General features: G+C 46.6%; 2 non-coding genes across 2 annotated transcripts; one reads left to right on the forward strand and one right to left on the reverse strand.

Moving 5' to 3' along the window:
* Window positions 1-9,816: 9,816 nt before the first annotated feature.
* TRNAG-UCC lies at window positions 9,817-9,888 on the forward strand. The gene has a single exon. It is a non-coding gene; the product is annotated as a tRNA-Gly (tRNA).
* A 383-nt stretch (window positions 9,889-10,271) lies between these two features.
* TRNAV-CAC lies at window positions 10,272-10,344 on the reverse strand. Its single transcript has one exon. It is a non-coding gene; the product is annotated as a tRNA-Val (tRNA).
* Window positions 10,345-12,364: the final 2,020 nt, after the last annotated feature.

Here is a 12,364-nt window from a genome sequence, read left to right on the forward strand (position 1 = left end):
TGTCCTCACCACTCTCTGCACCGCCTGTCTGAAGCAGTGATGCTTCCAAACCAGACTGTGATGCCATATGACAGGATGCTCTCCATCGTCCCTCTGCATAAAGTGGTCAGGACAGGGGAAGGAAGATGTGCTTTTCTCATGCGACGCAGAAAATGCAGGCGCTGCTGTGCCCGCTTCACCGGGGTCTCGCTGTTGAGCGACCAAGCCAGCCTACTCGTGAGCTGCACACCCAGGAATTTGATGCTGGTAACCATCTCCACAGGGGAATCATTGATGCACAGAGATGTGTGGCTGTGGCTGCTTTTTCTGAAATCGACAATCATCTCTTTCCGGTATTTAAAACTAGGCTGTTTTCCTTACACCAGTTCACCAACCCCTCAACCTCCTTGCGGTAAGCTTCCACCTTGCCATCATGAAAATAAGACCCACTACTGTTTGTATCATCTGCGAACTTCACAATATGGTTGGTGGCAAACCTAGCTCAACAGTCATGGGTCAACAGTTAAGGCCACACCTGGAATACTGCATCCAGGTTTTGGTCACCGCATTACCAAAAAGAGGTTGAGATTTTGGAAAAAGTGCAGAGAGGGACAACCAGGAGGATCAAAGGCCGGGAGACTAAAACATATGAAGAACGGTTGTAGGATTTGGGAATGGCTAGTCTAGAGAAAGGAAGGACCAGGAGGGGGACATGATAGCAGTATTCCAGTATTTGAGGGGCTGCCAGAAAGAAGAGGGAGTCAGGCTATTCTCCAAAGCACCTGAAGGCAGGAGAAGAAGCAACGGATGGAAACTAATCAAGGAGAGAAGCAACCTGGAACTAAGGAGAAACTTCCTAACAGTGAGGACAATTAACCCAGTGGAACCACCTGCCTCCAGAAGTGGTGAATGCTCCAACACTGGACGTTTTTAAGAAGAGACTGGACAGCCATTTGTCTGAAATGGTATAGGGTTTCCTGCCTGAGCAGGGGGTTGGACTAGAAGACCTCCAAGGTCCCTTCCAGCTCTATTCTGATTGATTGCCTCTTTGGGATTTAGGCTTCTGCTCCTTGACTGCACCCATTGTCAATACAGGTAGTCCTCGACTTATGACCGTAATGGAGCCTGCCCATTAGGTAGCAGTCTTAAAGTGGTCATCCCACAATTGGCCCCGTTTTATTATTTTTCCCTTGCAGCAAGTGCTACCGTCATTAAACAAACCCAGGAATGCTGAGTGCCGTTGCAACTTTAAACGGTCACTAAAAGAATGGTTGTTAAGTTGAGGGCTTCCTGCATAGCTAAACTATATTATCACAACTGCAGCGTTACATATAGGAACAGATATTCCCACTATCTCAGCTGCACAAATTTAAAAAAACAAACAAACCCACAACTCTGCGAGACCAATCCTAAGAAAGGAGAGAATTCAAACGACTCCTTTGGGTCACAAGGGCCACTGTGAATGTATTTATTAACGATCTTTGCATTCTAATTACCCACCACTAACCACTTTAACCCAGTTCATAACTGCATAAAACTAAAAAAGACAACTTGAACAGTTAACCAGAATGAAAATCAAGATCACGTGATGTATTAGTACCGTTTTATAAAACCCCTAGTAAGACCACACCTGGAATACTGCAGCCAATTTTGATCACCGTATCACAAAAAAAGATGCTGAGAGTTTGGGAAAAAAATTCAGAGAAGAGCAACTAAGACGACCAAAGGCCTGGAGACTAAAACATACGAAGAACAGCTGCAGGACTTGGGTTTGAGACCGTATAGGTTCTCCTGCTTGAGCAGGGGGCTGGACTAGAAGACCTCCAAGGTCCCTTCAAGCTCTACTCTACTCTACTCTGTTCTATGATGAAAACAAGGGCAGCCTAAAATCAATCAATCAATCAATCAAAGCATTGCTCAACGAAGGCTTAACGTTAACGGTTGCTGTGGAGAAATTCGAGCCTTGTGCCTCACGGAGGTGAGTTTATACGAAGTATAAAATCATAAATGCTAAAATACGTCAAGAAAATAGTGTTTTCCACCCCCATAAGATCACCAGCCCTGTTTGTAAGTCGAGGACTGGTTATATGTTGCCACGCTACCCGAAGGCAACAGCTCAAAGAAAGTGGATGCGCTCAGTGGAACTACTCTGAGTGGAGACGGGCCTGAGGTGGTCTAATGCAGGGCTTTTCAACCTTTTCACCCATTGTACCACTTTTAGGATATGGCAATATCCGAGTACCACCAGTCGCCTACCAAGGTGTCAAAAACTTGATGACCCCCCCAAAAAAGGGAAAAAAGTGATAAAGTACAGGTAGTCCTCGACTTACAACAGTTCGCTTAGTGACTGTTTGAAGTTACAATGGCACTGAAAAAAGTGCCCCCCAAGCCACAGCCGAGCAAGACACCTGCCTGCCCACCCGGCCGCACTCTTCCTCCTGTCCGAGGTTTTCATTGTTGTGAGCATTTCTGTTGAGGATTGGCAGCGGGGNTGATCCTGGCGCTTCCGCTGAGCCCTGACAGCCCCAAAGAAGCGCCGATCAGCTGGAGCCTGGCGCTGATCCTGGCGCTTCCGCTGAGCCCTGACAGCCCTGCAGCTCCAGCCGTCTCTCGCTCAGGCTTGTGTGGTGCTGCCACCGGTTCAGCTCGTTCCCCTCCCCTGCTACCACTTTTCTAGGATGGTCGTGTACCACCTGCCAGGTGCCAATGTACCATAGGTGGTACCCGTACCACTGGTTGCAAAGCTCTGGTCTAACCCATCCACCTCCAACTTTTGACTTTTCCAGAACATCCAAAAGAATTCCAAGGAATGTTCCAAAGACAGGAGGGGGGGAAAAGCACTTTCCAATTTGGGTAAGAAAAGCTGTGCCCATTGTCCAGCAAGGGTCATCAAAGCAGCTGACAAGACACCTTTTGAGTATTGCTTGGGAAACTCAACGAAACATCTCCAAAGCCTTCTCAGAACTCACAGCGATGATGTTGTCTAGTTTGGGCCATGAAGCGTCGACGTGAAAACAACCGAGTTAAGGCAGCACCAAGGACCCTGTCTGGAAAAGGTCTTAAAAAACAACAATCATCCTCCCAAACAACTGTGCAAAAAACGATCTCGGGACTGATTTGGCCTATCTCTCCTCTTGAGAAAAAAATCCAAACAAATTCTGATGCAACCTTCTGCAGCCAATCCCTGAGATTGTCTTCCAAGGTGAGGCTGTGGCTGTGTTCAAACACCATGATTGTGTGTCTCTGTCTCAAGGCCAAATAAGAGGGGGGGATTTCTCCCCCCCATTATTTGTGCACTCCCATACCGAGGGATACGGCAATCGCCCAGCTATGAAGGATCCCTTAGGGCTGTCATTCGGAATGGAAGTGAATCGACGATACCCAAACGATGCTGAGACACTGAAAGGGGTGCGGAGAAGAGCAAGGAAGTTGATAGAGGGACTGGAGGCCAAATCATACGATGAACAGTTGAGGAAGTTAAGGTATGTGTAGTAGTAGTAGTAGTAGTCGTAGTAGTCGTAGTAATGACAAATTCGCCATTAGTCAATTGCAAAAGGCGGCCTTACTAGGAACCGCTTCCATCCTGTGATGAGATCTGTAATACCATCAAAACATCCACATCTGCCTATCCCAGGTCCTTGGGAAGGACTCGATAGGTAGACAAAAATGCCAAATCCAGTCTGAACATCTGGCTGACTGTGTGATGATCAATAATAATAATAATCGATAAGAAAGACAAAAAAGTCTGGATAGTGGACGTGGCAGTGCCTGGAGACAGCAGAATAGACGAGAAAGAACTGGAGAAGATAACAAAATACAAAGACCTACAAATAGAAATAGAAAGACTGTGGCAAAAGCAAGCAAGGGTGGTACCAATAGTCATAGGCGCCTTGGGTGCAATCCCAAAACGACTGGAGCACCACTTGAACACCACTGGCATTGACAAATTCGCCATCAGTCAATTACAAAAGGCGACCTTACTGGGAACTGCTTCCATCCTGCGACGATATCTGTAATACCATCAAGTGGCCTGGTGGCTGGCATGCTGCGGCCCGGTACCAGTCCATGGACCGGGGGTTGGGGACCCCTGCTCTAGGGCACCAGAAGGCAGGAGAACAAGCAATGGGTAGAGGTCTGTTAAAGAGAGAAGCAACCTGGAATTAAGGAGCAACTTCCTGACAGTGAGGATAATTAACCAGTGGAACAGCTTGCCTCCTGGAGTTGTGGGTGCTCCATCACTGGAGGTTTTTAAGAAGAGACTGGACAGCCATTTGTCTGAAATGGTAAAAAGTGTCCTGCCTTGAGCACTAGGTTCGACTAGAACAGACATGTCAAACTCGCGACGTCACGTGACGTCACGCAACGTATCGGAGCTTTTTTGCCATTGCCGGCAATGGGGTGGGCGCGGCTCCGTATGATGACACCGGCCCGCGGGCCGGCAGTTTAACACCCCTGGACTAGAAGATCTCCAAGGTCCCTTTCAGCCCTATGATTCTATGTTCTAAAAAAGGTACATCCAACTCACCGTAAAATGAGATATCAAAGGAGGGAGAGGAAATGGACTTAAAAAAAATAAACTCAAATCTTCAATTCAAAGGTAATATTCATGGAGAGCTATAAAATCTATCTATAGATTCTTTTTTCCCCCCCGCCATGTGTGTGTATTTGTGTGTACACGCACACACACACTCGAACTAGACTGTGATGTTTCTCCGTGTCATATAAGGGGGTGTATCTGGCTATATGCATAATGGGGTTGTTGTTGTGTTTTTTTTGAGAGCTGAATGCAACGCAATTTCATTTTAATGTATGTTGATTAGAATACATTTAAAATGATAACAACATTTTTAGTCTGTTCTACCTGGCTCTATGTTTTTTTGTACCAGATTCCAAGGAATGCCAGCTTGATTTGAACACCTCCAAAACTTAATGGTATTTTTAAAAAAAAAAAAAAAAGCCTCGACAGCTCTGTAAGAAATGTCTGATAACAAGAATTTTTGTTTTGTTGGGTTTTCTTTTGTTGAGTTTTTCTTTTTTAAAGACAAAACGTCCACATTAAAAAAAAGTGGGCCCAAACTGCACAGCCTATAACGATGAGGAAACGTAACCCAACTAAGTATTGTTTAACAATATGGATATTCTATTGTTTAATAATTAGGATACTAATTTGTTTATGTTTTAATTATTATTATTATATTTATGTTAAAGGGGAGTTATGGACCTGGTTATTTATATAGTTGGTTAATGTTAGTTAGATTATGATTATTATATTTGTAACCCTGTATTCAGCTCTGGGAAGTGGGGGAGGGAGAGGGTGGGTTAGGGTGGGTTGGTTTTGGGGTTTATATTGTAACTTTTATAAAACTTTTCAATTAAAAAAAAAAGAAAGAAACACAAATTAAAAAGCAATGGAAAAGAGCTCCTATGGAAGAAGCCATCTCTTTATTTTAAGGCTGAGCAGACTTATACTTTGAAGGTCAGTTTAAGGGAAAGGGAGAGTCATAAAATGATCTAACCTCTGCTGATTGAATATGGCAAACTGCCGTCCTCATTTTCACTGTCAAACCTCACCACACATACACAAACTAAGTCATCTTGTCCCCTGCGTTGGTGATTACGGGGGGGACAAAACAGCAAACATTTTCCAAAGCACGTATATAATTTTGTCTTGGGTTGAGATGCATATAAACAAAGGACTAGATTAAAAAATAAACAACCAAGCTCAGAGAACATCAAGGTCCCCACAGCCAGCCTCCTCCTCCACTCCCTTCTAGCACTGATGATGTTACCTAGCTGGGTAATGAGAGGTCTGCAAGAAAACAACAAAACGCAGAGAGCACCAAGGACCCCACAGGGAGAAATATTAAACAGTAGATTAGAACAAGCCTCCTGGAGTTGTGGGTACTCCGTTTGCTGGACGTTTTCAAGAAAATAGTGGAATATTTGTCCCAGGTACTATAAAGACTTTTGCCTTGGGCAAAAGACCTCCAAGGCCCTTTCCAACTCTTATAATTCTATAGAAGCACCCACTCTCAAAACACCAGGGCTACAACATTACCTGGACAAATATTTAGCGAGCTGTCTAACTGGAGAGCAAAATGCCAGCTTTTTCCCATGGAAGGCCAAAAGTAAATATTATGACAAGCAACATTTAACAACCGCTACAAGCTGTAGCTCTGCCTGTTCTTACAGTTGCACCAATGGGCAGTTCCTGCTTCCTCAGGCCTCCTGGGAAAAACGTACCTTCCCCAACTTCCTGTGCTTTCGTTTTCCAGCCGAGCCCTCTTTATTTTCTGCATCAACTGCTAAGCGAGCCTCAGACAGGATAAGAAACTGTGTGGAGGAAAAAGAGAAAAAAAAACAGCAGGTAAGAGAGGCCACTAATTAAGCAGTTTAGCTAAAAGGCATTTTACTTCACCCATAAAAACCTGAATCAAAATAACTCCCTTGTGTTAGGAGTGCCCAACTCATAGTCCACCCACCCACCCTCCCACCCCCAAAGCCTTAGGCAATATCCAACCTCCCATTATTGTAATTTTAAAGGCAACCTTAAAGGAAAAAATACTAAATAGAAGGCGAGTCATTCCAGAAGCTATATGCAATTCATTTAAATCCATTTTAGGTTTGGGTCTTGCCCCATCCCAGCGTACTCTGAAGTAAGGCCCTTGGCCCATAAAGTATTTTGTATGGCAGGTTAGAATACTGCACTATGGAATGCCTTTTAAACATCTGAGCAAAGTATTTCCCCCAAGCGTTAGAGGGCAGTGCCAAGGACTGAAGTGGAGAATTTCTCCACGTTAACTGTGGAATCTGCCAGCAATCGTTAAGAACAGCCTGGAGAGTCTTCAAAGGGAAATGAGTATTAGAGGACCTATCTTTTTTTTTTTTTTCATTTTCTTAAGATAGAACAAAAGTGTCCATTCCTGTATAATTATCCAGCTGCTAAATTTAAAACAAACAAACAAGTGGATTGCATTCCAAATTTCATGTTGAGGTTGCAATAGGGTAGATAAGGCTTAAAACTTTTATAATTGACATGTCTCAGAAACCCCAGGCCTATTACATTAACGTTCATCTATCAAAATAAAGGTTGGCCTGATCTGTGGGGTTGTTGATGCTCTCTGAGTTTGGGTTGTTTGTTTGTTTGTTTGTTGCAGACAAAAACAGAGAGTATCGACGACCCCACAGATCGGGCTTTAATAAATGAATGTTAATGTAATAGGGCTGAAGTTTTGGGTTTAAATGTCTGCAAAAAAAAAACCCCAACAAACCTCAGAGAGCACAAAGGACCTCACCATTCAACCCTGAGTAATATTCTCTTCTATTGGCCTGACTTTTTCTATTCCCTGGTTGGATAACATGTTTTAATTCAAATTTAGCCACACAGGCCTCCTGTAATTAAGGGTCTGGCCATGCTGCAGACCCGGCTCTCACCTTAATTTATAAAACTTGCCCTCTGGCTTGGATTCACACACCATGTCCAACCCAGCTTAATCCAACATAATTGCTGGGCTCACATAACAAGTGACAAACCTAAAAATAAATGATTATTTACTGCTTCGCCTGATCCAGCCTGCGACCTTCTTGGTGGTGATATTACCTAGGTGGGTCGTGAAACATCTGCAAGCAAACACCCAGGACCCCCCCACAGTCCTTCTCCTCACATTCCCTTCTAGCACTGATGAGGCTACCTAGATGGGTCACAAAACATCTGCAAGAAAACCACCCAGCTCAGAGACCCACATAGGAATCCCACAATCCCACCCTCCTCCTCCTCTACGGATTCCTGCAACATGCCTGCCATGCAATAAAGACAATAAAATGCAACATGCGAAGATCTCAGCCAGGTTTCTATTACACACCCCAAAAATAATCTCCATGCACTCCCCCCCTCCCGTGTTATGGGCATCTAGTGCAGTGTTTCTCAACCTTGACCGTTTTAAGGCATGTGGACTTCAACTCCCAGAATTCCACAGCCAGCATGGGAGTTGAAGTCCACATGCCTTAAAATGGTCAAGGTTGAGAAACACTGATCTAGTGGAACTCCAGCCAGTAAAATAGGGGGGCAAGCAAAGCTCCAGCAAAGCAAAGGAGCTGCAGTGCCTGATGGCTGCCAATGAAAAACCAGGGCCTGCTTAGAGGAAGAGGCAGCCCAGGAAGACTTATTCCATTCCAGGGTGCATTATCTCCCCTCTCTGCTCAGGTCACCTCCCTAGAAGCATCCATGTTCCACCCAGAGCCAAAGGTTGCCTCTAGAGTTGTGTTTCTTCCCTCTGGGCAGCTTTCAGATGGGGAGGGACTGCAACTCCCAGAATTCCCCAGGCAGCAAAGCTGCCTGGGGAATTCTGGGAGTTGTAGTCCCCTCCCCATCTGAAAGCTACCCAGGGGGAAGAAACCCAGCTGTTGAGCCAAAGGAGAATCCATGAATGAATCCCTCGCTACCCCTTCTCACGCTGCAGCTCCAGCCCAGGGCAGGTGAGGGCGATCCCAGGCCAGGCCGGCTCCGCCGCTCCCCATCCCCGCCTGGACCCCAAGACGCCGCCCGGGCTCGCCTCCTCTCCAGCCCCGGCGCGCGCATCACGTGAGTCCAGGGTCCGAGGGGCGTGGCCACGCTCCCTGGAGGGCGGCCGCAAGATGGCGTGGCCTCCCCCTCCCGCGAAGGGCGTGGCCACAGGCCCCGCCCACTCCCCTGCACGCGCTTTCGCCGCGGCCGTTGGGGAGCCCTCCGCAAGGGCGGCCGCCGAAAGGGGCGTGGTCCGGCATTGCTCTCTCATTCTCTGTCTCAGGGCGGGGCCTTCCCCCCCCTCCCGCCAGCCCCGCACTCACGACGTGGCTCGCCGGCCTCCCCCAGGCCGAGGCTTTTCCGCTGTGGGGAAAAGGGGGGAGGGAGGGGTCGGGAGGTCCCGCGGCGGCGTCACTCCCGCTCCATTTCCCTTCCTGTGGACTCAGGAGGTCCCGGAAACGGGGGAGGAGGGGGGGAAGGGAAACCGCCCGCCTCTTCCAGCCGCCCACCGCGACCTTTCGCCCGGAAGCGGAAGTGGTGTCGGCCTGCTCGGGACGCTGCGTCATCTCGCGAGAAGGGCGGGAAAGGTGGGGAGGGACTGAGGAGGAGGGATTCTTCCAGTTCTCGCGAGAGGGGCGGAGCGTTAAAAACTCCGGTGAGGCCTGATCTCGCGAGACGTAGGAAAAAGGCGCGGAATCCCCGTTCGGAGCTTGAAGGGCGGGGCCATTTCATTCAAAATAGGAAGGGGGGAATCTTGGAAGGAACCATTCCGTAAAATTGGGGGGGGTAGCGTGTCTGAGAGAAAATATTGGAAGGTGCGAGGAAATAAAAACCCGTTTGAGAATGACCGAATTGTGTCACTTTTTGTCTTTTCACGCTCCGTATCTGCCGTACCGTCACTAACTCCCGACCACTGAACACGGAAAACCTATAAACGACATTACAGCTTTGGGTAAAAGGAAAATAAAACAAAGGTCTACATTTGCTTTGGACGGAACGACTCCCGAAAGAGGGGAGTGGCGGCGCTGGGCCACGTTGCCATGACAGCGGGCCGACGTTGCCGAGGTAACCAGTGGGGAGGGGCCAGGCACCTGAGGTGGAAGAAACCATTTACTTAAAAAAAGGGGGAGATTGTGTCTCCCAGGAAAGGAAAATAGACCGACCCAGACAAATAGCCATTTCTCTCTTGTTTCCTGCAGGGCGTTTTTTAAATCTTTCGGATGAACGGCAGTTAATGCGAGAAAAATAATATTCGTATTCTGGTTCAGAAATGGTATGGCCCATATTGAGGGAGGGTGAGAATAGGACTAAAACTAAGTGCTTGTTTCGAAGTGGCGTTGGTGGTATAGTGGTTAGCATAGCTGCCTTCCAAGCAGTTGACCCGGGTTCGATTCCCGGCCAACGCAGGTTTGCTTTTATTATTTATTCATAGTACAACTTTGCTTTTATTTACTAAAAATTATACCCCTTGATTAGCCATCAAGCACCTGATTCAAATACACTGTCGACTTTTCCCTTTGCAGGCGCTGTATCGTGTGCATTTCCATTTCTATTTCCTTCCCCATTCTGCTCTCCCCCCATTCCCTGCAAACCCTGTAATTTTAATTTTTGTTGCTAAGACTGCTTTGCACCATGCAAGAGCGAAGCTGACTCGATTAAAGTGAACCACTGATTTTTAAAAAGGGGAGGAAAAGAAACCTGGAAACTCTTAACTCCCGTGCAATTCTGAATTGCAAATTGAATGTAAATATATGTATATGTATATATATATGTATCAAAACAATAAAACTGTTTCCGCCCGGGATTGAACCGGGGACCTTTCGCGTGTGAGGCGAACGTGATAACCGCTACACTACGGAAACCTTCCTCTGTGGAATTTTTTATTTTTACTTCATATTAAATAGTTTGGATATTCCTGTTCTGCAAAACGGATTTCTGTCTTATTTCTCCAATATTCCTGGGTTCTTCTTCCTTTTCTCACTGTGCGTCTCTCCAAGCATAAAAGTCCTCCTTATAACCTCTTGATTTAGGTTAATTTCAACCCTCCCCTCATTAGGAATCCTGCAGGGTTGTTTTCTTGCTTTTCTGGGCTGTGGATCCCTCTGAATGAAATAAAGCAAAGGGTAGCCTCAGAGTATAGCCCTTTTCGAGGTACCACAGAATTCCCCAGCCAGGGTGGACTTTGACTCCCAGAAATTCCCAGCCAGGGTGGACTTCGACTCCCAGAATTTCCCAGACAGAACTTCGACTCCCAGAATTACCCAGACAGGGTGGACTTCATCTCCCATAATTCCCCAGAGTGGACTTCGACTCCCAGAATTCCCCAGCCAGGGTGGTCTTCATCACCCAGCCAGGGTGAACTTCATCTCCCAGAATTCCCCAGCCAGAATGGATTTCGACTCCCAGAATTCCCCAGCCAGGGTGGACTTCGACTCCCATAATTCCCCAGAATGGATTTCGACTCCCAGAATTCCCCAGCCAGGGTGGACTTCGACTCCCAGAATTCTCCAGCCAAAATGGATTTCGGCTCCCAGAATTCCCCAGCCAGAATAGACTTTGATTCCCAGAATTCCTCAGCCAGGGTGGTCTTTGACTCCCAGAATAGTCCTCTCACTTATGATCATTGCAGCATTTCCACAGTCACGGGATGAAAATTTGGGCGCTTGACAACCAGCCTCTCTTTACAACGGTTGCAGCGTCCTGGGGTCATGTAAAAAAAAGCAAGGTTAATGGGGGGAAGCCACTTAACGACCATGTCATTCAGTAATTCGCTTAACAAGCATGACGAAAGGAGGTAGTAAAATTGGACGTAACTTAGCAACGGAAATTCTGGTCCCAAATGTGGACGTAAATTGAGGACTCCTCATAACATTTGCCTTGGATTTCCCCTCCAAAACGAGTCCTCAGTTCTGTATTGGGTTCACATTGGAAAATTTGCCAGCAGAGGTCAGAACCCACCTAGGTATCAAAATTCATCTTTCTACACCCAGAGAAATTAAACGGTGGCAAAAAGATCAAACTCCAGAAATACTGTTTATTAACCAAGGCTTACTTATACCCTTTCTAACCAAAGTTTCTCTTTCAAAAATGAAATCCAGGAACCCGTTTTCAAGGATTGCTTTGAAATCCTCCACCTCATGGATAGGAAACCGTTGAAAATGAATTGGTGTTAATAACAGCACCAACATTGGTACAGTCTTTCTAAAAACCACACATTAGAAAAGATTTTAAAAGCTAAAGCATAATGCATTCGTAACAATCAAGAGCAAAAGGCAGAGCAACGCAGATTTAGGCAAATCTTAAATTGCTCAGGTCAATAGTATAGAATCAACCTTGCTAATTTTAAGCTGTGTGGACTTCGACTCCCAGAATTCCCCATCTGGCATGCTTTAAGATGGGTGGATTCCAATTCCCAGAATTCCCCAGCCAGCATGCTTTAAGATGGGTGGACTCCAATTCCCAGAATTCCCCACCCAGCATGCTTTAAGATGGGTGGACTCCAATTCCCAGAATTCCCCAGCCAGCATGCTTTAAGATGGGTGGACTCCAATTCCCAGAATTCCCCACCCAGCATGCTTTAAGATGGGTGGACTTTGACTCCCAGAATTCCCCATCCGGCATGCTTTAAGATGGGTGGAGTTCACCTCCCAGAATTCCCCAGCCAGCATGCTTTAAGATGGGTGGACTTTGACTCCCAGAATTCCCCATCCGGCATGCTTTAAGATGGGTGGACTTCAACTCCCAGAATTCCCATCCAGCATGCTTTAAGATGGGTGGAGTTCACCTCCCAGAATTCCCCAGCCAGCATGCTTTAAGATGGCTAGACTTCGACTCCCAGAATCCCCCAGCCAGCATGCTTTAAGATGGGTGGACTTCAACTCC

The sequence above is a fragment of the Protobothrops mucrosquamatus genome, unplaced genomic scaffold (assembly GCF_001527695.2).
Source record: "Protobothrops mucrosquamatus isolate PMUCROS unplaced genomic scaffold, P.Mucros_1.0 scaffold2662, whole genome shotgun sequence".
Taxonomy (NCBI): domain Eukaryota; kingdom Metazoa; phylum Chordata; class Lepidosauria; order Squamata; family Viperidae; genus Protobothrops; species Protobothrops mucrosquamatus.